Here is an 8,908-nt window from a genome sequence, read left to right as displayed (position 1 = left end):
ACTTATCATCGAGCACGAAATTTATACCTTGCCTTGTTATGAAATTAATATTATGTTTATTTTATAGTATCAAGCGACAACTGCTATTTGTTAACATTTAAACCAATTTAAATGTTAACAAATAGCAGTTGTCGCTTACCAATCTTGTTAAAAATCTCAGGAAGATATCGTGTATCAAATATTATCTGATCTGTATTCCCCGGTACAAGAAGTAGGTACCTGTTCGTACTTGTAAATAACGACGTAATTTGGCATTAGCCGCAGGCCCTCGGTTCGTCTATTTTTTATGAAATCTTTTCCAAGTTTATTCAAATTCTGAAAGAAGTATAATGCCAAGGAATTAATTTCCTTCACGAGAAATAATTTCTTAAAAGAAAAATAAATGAGTTCGAATCTTGTAAAACGTGTAATTGTGATCTTTAGTGGTCTGATATTCAAAAGAATTTTCTCGTTAAGAACTAATTTAAAAAACAGAGATTTTTCTTAATAAAAAGTACTTATAAAGTCATAAGCAAACGTATTTAAAGCGGGTATAACTCAGGGGAAAAAATAAGTGCTGACTTAATTTATTTTTATTTCAATTGTGCTCTTATCCTTATTATGTTTTTATTATTAGTTACTAAAAGTAGGTGGGTGACTGTAGAGCTCGGAAAATATGGCCTTTTTGTTAGCTTTAGTTCATAATAACTTTTTGCCAGACTTATTGATATTTATCTTATCGTAACACTGAAGGAGTATAAGAATAAGATAGATGCATAAGTACGAAATATGGATAATAAACTTTACAAGATCAAAATTACAATAATAGAGTACAGTTATTTAACAGCAAAACGACATTCAAAAGACGGAAAACCGAGGGTCGGAACATCTATCTGCACATAAAGAGGCAATTTGGAGATTGCCGGGGGCGCGCTACCGCTACAGAGAATTGTACTCAAATGTATTCAAAATTAAAAAACGAAGAAAATATTTCTAGAAAATTCATTGCGGTAAAATAAACAGCAGTGGCTTGGTACTGAGGATCGAGTAATGTACAGCGGCGTGCTACGAAACGTTGACGCTGTGACTGAAGCCCCGAATTCAATCCACAATCTAATTGAAGACTATGGAAGTAATTACGAAATAGGGTATTTTTTCCGAATAAAAGTTGGATTGAGTTCTTTCATATTTAATAACCTTTTAATAGATTTCATACATTTTGAAAATAATTTAATCCCTGCAATATGACGGGCACACTCAAATCAGCCGCATGGAGCTACGCGAAAGTGTAGCTTCAGCGCTGTGGACTTTCTGTTTTGAAAACTCATACCAACGGCTGCAATTATGTATGCTGCGCGAAAGCAGTGCTGTGGTCGAATATTATCAAATTTTATCATAGCGCAGATATAATTTGAATGGTGAGTTGTGTCGATAGATGTCGGAAGATATCTACGTAGATGTGTCGAATTGTGTACCTGATCAATATTGGCGTACTTACCTACTTGTAGAAAAGCGTTTATTATAACGACGAAATGGGCTGAATTGGTCAGTTAGTTCCAGTGCAGAGGTAGTGCAGCGAGCAAAGGCTGCGGATGTCGCAATTTGGCGCGGAGCCGCCGTAATGACGGCTGGACGCCGCGGCCGTACGTGCACCGGGTAAACTAATCCAATGCCTTCGTTTCAATAATCATTTTATCAATAGAGCCATTGCCGTGCTGGAGCCCGTCTGCTTCCGTTTATTTATTTCTTGTTTTAAGAAAGAGACTATTCTATATTTCTGAAATTGTTGAGTATTCGCGAGTAGCTTTGTTTAGCATAGCCTGCACGATTTTACACGATTGTCCAATAAAACGTAAAAAAGGTGTGTAATGTTTTCAGGATTCATGTATCGTATGTGAGTTTCAAATAAGCGCGAGTGAAGCAAGAGCGAGGATTAAGCTTTCATTTTACAAAAACGATAGTCATTTCATAGTTCTTTAGTAAAACTAACAAAAAATTTTGCAGTCGAAAGAATATTTTTAATCTCGGGACAGTTGTCAATGTTTTTCTTTAACTTTACAGAAACGAGGCATATTCAATTCAGTATCAATCGAGTTAAAGAATAGCATCATGCACGCAGCAAGCGCAATTTTTTTTATAATACTCTACAGAAATCGTCCAATGGATAGAAAATAATTCACTCTACTTTTTCCGGTGGCATTCAATTCCGAACTGGCGCTTATTTACTGAACATATTGAGATTTCACATAAGGACTTCTAAGAATTTGGACGTCTCCTAGACCTGAGGCCCGAGACTTTCCAACTGCCATCGCATTCCGCTAAGAAATATAAATATTATACAATCAAACTGTATAGTCAAGCACAACCTAGCACCATTAAAAAAGATCCCTTTAAAACACTTATAAAATCTGAACTGATTTCAATCAAACGTGTCTAAGGACCAACTCGCAAGCACTCTCTTTCAAACAAAACAAACCGCATAAAATCGATCCACTCGTCCGTCTACGTTTCCACAGTCACACAAAAAAGAGAGTCACATAAAACTACACGTTTGCATCGGATTAAATAACAATCACATTTATTAAACCCAAAGAATACTTCTGAAGTTGTTTGTTTCTACACGTATCTACAAAATAATTTATATGTAAATATAAGGGGTGCTACACACTACAAACCACGGAGAGCACTTTGAAGAAATTGCCTCACTGGACCTTCCTTTAAATTATACACTAGGCATTAGGTATTCCCCGATTCAATTTATGGAAGATAGATTCGGGGGATTGGAATTTAATCCTTTAGATCAATAATATCAATTTGGCTTACCTAGTTGAATAGTAGAAATTTTTATTATGATGAATCTGAAAATATTGAAATGACTTTGTGCTTTTAATGTTATTTTTATGATACCAAAAGAGGAGTTGCCAAAAAAATTGGCACTGACACAAGAATATAAAATTATAATAACTTCACCCACTATCGACTCTTCATTCTCTGAAGCCTAAAACAATTATTTTTTTAAGCTTTCAAAGTCCCTAAAACTGTCAAACAGTCTTTTATAACAGAAATAGAAGCTATCTGTGTATATAATTGATTTGTTAACAAACATTTGTATCTAGCATGTCGCGCTCATCAAAATATAAACGTGGATTGATGTAACAATGTAAATTAAGGTAATTATGACGTTTCTGTAATCCATACAGCGCGGCGTGAAACAATTTATAGGTGTAGAGCACGCCCGTGAAACAAGCCAATTATCCAAATAAATTGAGTTAGCCCCCTGCGGCATCGGCGGCGAGTCACCGTCATAGTTGCCACAAAGGAAGCGCTCATGCTACTTTGGAAAGGTGTTTGTTTCGGAGGCGCGCCGCAAAATTAATATTGATGACTCTATGTGGGCCGGAGATGATTTGCTGAAAAATTAGGTTCTTTTCATCGTTTTATTGCTGCCGCTAAAGGCGAGAGTGATGAAGACTAATATAGGCGTTAATTTAACTTAGTAACGATAAAAGATGGATTTATGACCGTCATTAGCTTGTGTTTGCGCTAAGCCGGTGCAATTAATGTAATGTATTTGACCAAAGTAATCGGTATGTTTCGCGTGTTTTTGAATTTTTATAACTTTAAAAAAACGAGCAAGTGGCTCATCTGATGTAAAATGATTACTGCCGCCCACGAATATTTGCAACACCAGAGGAATTACCAATGCCGGTTTTTAAGGAATTTATTGATCCGCCTCATGTTGAAATCTAGTGGGAACATCGCCGAAGGGAGTTAGTCCCACAGTTTGTATGTGCGTGCAACTTATGAACGCAAAGTCGCTCACAGCTCATCGAATGGAGTATGATGTTTGCCGTAGAATAGGATTTGAAACAAATAGGTCTACAGAAGAAGCAGCCGTACACAACTAGCATTACCTATTACCTAGAATAAACATGATCAGAGTAGATAATTATGTTTCTTTAGTCATGATAAAACGAGGGATCACGGAACGAAATTATGCTGGCGTATATGCAATTATAGTGATGTGATAAACTTTTGCTTGGGGACATATTACGGACGTGTGTCATCTTGGTGGCTGTCTGACCGGAAGACACAATTTATATGCAAATTGAACACAAGATACAAAGTCAGTGATACGCTGCCGCGTCGGGTGCCGTCGGAGAGTATGCGCAGGACGCACCTTGCATTAACACTTCTAAAATTACTTTCGCGATCTGAATACTATTTGCCTTTGCTCTGCCAGCAAAAGCATATATTCCAGGTCTTACTCTGAACTAGTTTAATTAGATAAAACAATATACTAAACAGGTTCAGCTATAACAGAGATAATTTTGTGAGAATAAAACAAGCTCCACATAATTAATATTACTTTCGTGTAGAAACAAATACGACAAGGAATGTTTACTTTTATTTCGAGCTCATTTTGTCGCAGTAAACTTAAGTGTGTTTATTTAAATTTTCCTTTAGGTGTATGTAGCTATACCTAGGTTAGAGGCTGCCTCGCGGGCATCTCCGAAATTACCTGGCTCTTATTAAACAAGTTTTTTCTGCATCACCACGAGGTTAAATATATTTTGCTTAGAAAGTAATTACCAATTACGTCAAAAATTGCTTTACATAAAGCTTATCAGCTTCGTACAAAAAACAAAGTTCCAGTATGTGTTTTAAATACACCTACCTATAGTCGATATTGGTTCAGGGGATTATTAATCGTGAAAAATTATCAGACAGACAGAGAGAAACAGGATCTTCTGCTTTTTTAATACGAAGAATTTGTGGTTTTAGCAAATGTTTGGGCTCTAAGATTACTTTTAGCTATTAATTAACCATAATCATCCCAAACCATCGCTGGCCCAGTACTGAGTATAGTGAGTACGAGTTTCCTCTCAGAATAAAAAGGGTTTTGGCTCTAGTCCACGATGGTAGCCAAGTGTTGATTTGCAGGCTTCACAAAATATTGTATAATTGTACCTTTGAGTAAAAAAGCAACCTCCGAGTTTCTTGCTGGTTCTTCTCGGTAGGAACGGCATTCCGAACCAATGGTAAATTATTTTGACGATTCAAGACCACTTACAAAGACAAGACTACTTCAACAAAAATACATTCTATTCTATATAAACTACAATATTTGACGTGCCGCGTCGCGTTGCGCAGAACAACGTAAGTGCGTTTGGACCTTAACAGGGCTCTCTCCGTCACTCGTTTCATACAATCGTAGTTCCAAATTCATTTGAATATTAAGCAACCAAAGTCCATGAAATTTTGCAGACGTATTCTAGAAACTATATCTGTGTCTGTGGTGTTTTAGATTTTTTTTAAAATATGTACTTTTAAAATAACAGGTGCTCAAAGATTTGTATGAAATTTTTTAAGACCGCGTAACTTTGAAACCGAATATTTTAACAGAAATCTGGAAAAACACAGACATAGATATTATTTTCTAGAATATGTCCGCAAAATTTCATTGACTTTGGTTGCTTAATATTCAAATGAAATTGGAACTACGATTGTATGAAACGAGTGACGGAGAGAGCCCTCTTAACTCCGAAAATTTAGGGTCGTGTGCCCGGATTGGAACCTAAGACGCCCCGAAAATCAGGCTGAAGTCTTAAACACTAGGGTATCTTCGCTTTTTATAATTGCTGCTGTTCCGTAGAAGACGTGCTCAATAAAGTTGTCTTATATAAGTCACGCGTCTTGTTAGTGATTGTATTTTCATTCAAGAGTCACACTAAATTGTATTTCTCAACAGCACTTTTATGGTATACAAAATGGATGTGGCAATTTGTAGGATCATAATATCTGAAGGTGATCTAAATATATTAATGTCGACTTTATGGATCGATTATTACGCTCGTCAATTTATACCTAATGTTAGCTGTTGTAAATAGCACCTAACTCAAAATTGCGTTTGATGAAAAAAAAAAAAAAGATGTTGTTTCGAATTAACAAGCAACATATTTAAAAATCAAATATACAAAAATATTTTTTTTAAACAAACTTCTTGTTTATTTATGGTGTAAGCAATAGGGCCCGGGTAGCATATTCTTTGCAATTTCAAAAAAGACCATTCTTTACAAAAAAAGATCCGATCAAGTATATTCGCAAAAATGTGCGTTAATAGAGTTTGAAACCTGACAAATTGGACATGTACCGGACCGACAACGAATCCGTACAATAAAGGTGATCAAACAGGAGTGCAAATATTTCAAACGGAAGTGCGAAAAAATAGCGAAAATACCTACCATATCCATTCGAGCTGAGACCTTAGATTGTTTTGTTTTGAGTGCGATGGCGACCGCTGGCTAAGCCAATTAGTGTCCACTTGGGTAAACACCGGCTCGTTAGCGGACTTGTGTGTTTTATTCAATTCAATTTGCTAACTCCACCGCCACTTATTGATGGAACCTGCTTTTCTTCCTCCTTTTAATTTACGTAAGTTTCCCGCTGAATTTCCTACAGTATTTTTGCTAAGTGAAGTATTTTTATCTTTTAGATAAAATATTTTGTTATTAAAACCGTACCGTATCTAGCACTTATGGCACAGCTTTAATGATCAAAATATAACGAGTATGTTTTTATGCATAGAAGTGCATAAAATAATAAAGTTTGCTTGATGATTTATTTACTTCACAAAGATGATATTATTATGTAGATACTTCTACTTGTGCTACTTAAACTGATAACTTGTCTGATAAAGAAAAATGTAGGGTATGGTATGGGATAAATAGTGATAAAGTTGGGTTTTAATTTTGCGTTGGATATGAAAAGGAGATAAGTAATTGAGCATCTGTTTTCTGGACCGATCGTGAGGCGCGACGTCGCGCGGTAATCTAGTCCGTGACTTGCAACTGAATCGTCCGTTATATTACCGCTTGCGACCCCAGGGCGGGGTGGAGATGCAGGCAAATCGTTGGCTTGGCTACATGCACTTTTAATAAGATTTCATCTTGAATCACTCGTATTGCCGCATTGTTATGCTTCTGTTGGATAATCCAATCAAAACTTTAATTTAAAACATTTCATAATTTTAGATAGTAGAAATATAGGTTAGCTGTTTCTTGAATTTAGTTCAGTAAAAGTCAAGTGGCACTGCAAAAGCATGAACTTCTTCGTGGATAGTTAATATCATTAGTACACGATATTCCATATTCCATTTTATTGTAGAGCTTTGTATGCAACATGATAATGCAAGAATGGAACAAATTAGGTGGTTAGAATAAAGTTAAACTATATTCAACTTTATTTGAAATGGATAAGGACTACTTACTTATATTTTTTCCTAATTACCTATCCATTGCTTGAGTACCTAACTATGCCAGCGCAGTTATAAAATTATTTGAGTCACTTGATTAACTTTGTCACACTGTGTATGATTTGAAAAAGTATTTTCATAAAACTTTAATTTTACATTTTTGGTTTAGTTTTTATTATGTAAAATCTTCCGCCTACCACCGATAAACCTCCCCTAAAAGGTCAGTGCAGAGTGACTAATTATATTATGTGCCATCACGACGTACTAATGTCAGCTATGGCGTGGCTATTTCCATAGGGGCATCCATGACGCGCGGCCCTGTCAGCCATAGTGCAATGAATGTCACGAGGCTGAGTGTAGTTACGCTGATGCAAACATTTTAAACGTGATGCGTGATGAAAGGGAAACCTACAGGATTTAAAATCTATGTATGACCGGCTTACCTAATTTGTTTGTCGGATTATGCCCGATTAGTTTTGAACCCATCCGGAGTGGCCTCTGCCGTGACGTGGCAGCCAGGAGACTGCGGGTCAGTGCGTGCTGTGACACGCAAGGCGCACTGTGAGAGTGGCTAAAGTTAGGGGGAGGTGCCCCCCCAGATTATTTGCCTAGGGTTTCAGCAGATGATCGTCGCTAGCACCGTCAATGTAATCCAGCTTCCAGGCATGTGGAGCTAATGGTCCTGTTCAAAGGATGATGGCATTACCTTAGCGTTAAAATTTATTAGACAATGGATTCACCGGTTCAGTAGTTTTAGTGTTTACCAATTACAAGCAATCCAATCTTTTCTCTTCAAAATATTAGTAAAAGTAGATAAGAAAGTACTTTCTGCCACGTAATTACCTAAGCCTAATTACCTTCAAGACACGAGTGAATATGCATCTTCTAGACAAGCGTGCTCCAATTTAGACCTCATCGTTGCTTTCCTAATGAATGTCGTCAAGCGCAAGCTTGCTTAACTTGTGCTAATAAAAAAAAACACGTTACAAATTATAATATCCCTGAATGTTACCGAAACGGTCTTTTCGACTTCATTTATTGCTTTAGCGGCACAGTAAACGTAGCGTTTATTGAGTAGAAAATTATATGCAAAATCACGCCGGTAGTCACGGCATACCACAGGAGCGAGGGCGAAATAATTAATGTTGCCTCGGAAACTCTCAGAGATTCCGTTTTATAAAACGGGGCAAATTTTTTCGAAATAGATTATTCTAATTTTATGAAACAATATTGTAGTAGGGGATTAATTTGGATCGCGGATCATGCGCTATGGAAAGCAGTTTTAAAAACATGGCGCCTCCATAATGATTGCTTGATGAGCGTCATGCTGCACTGCCCTGAACCACTTCCCATTATACAATCTAGCATATAGTAGCTACGAGTTTGGAAAGAAAATAATTAATTGAATAATTATTTGTTCTTCTTTTATGGCGATAATATGGTAACAACTTATTTATGTCGTCATAAAATGTACTTACCTACAGTTTTGTTTAGCATAAAGTAATACTTTTACAGATTTTAATATACGAAATAGTGATCAAAACAGATCACAAAGCAAAAGACAAAGAAGTTTAACACTATTAAACTCTAATCCACTTAATTTATGGTAGATAAACGTGTAGTCTCCTCACTCGACACTATGAAGTTGGCCGTGGCATTTTAGAGAAAATTAAA

Source organism: Maniola jurtina, chromosome 2 (assembly GCF_905333055.1).
Source record: "Maniola jurtina chromosome 2, ilManJurt1.1, whole genome shotgun sequence".
NCBI lineage: Eukaryota > Metazoa > Arthropoda > Insecta > Lepidoptera > Nymphalidae > Maniola > Maniola jurtina.
This window is presented reverse-complemented; position numbering follows the sequence as displayed.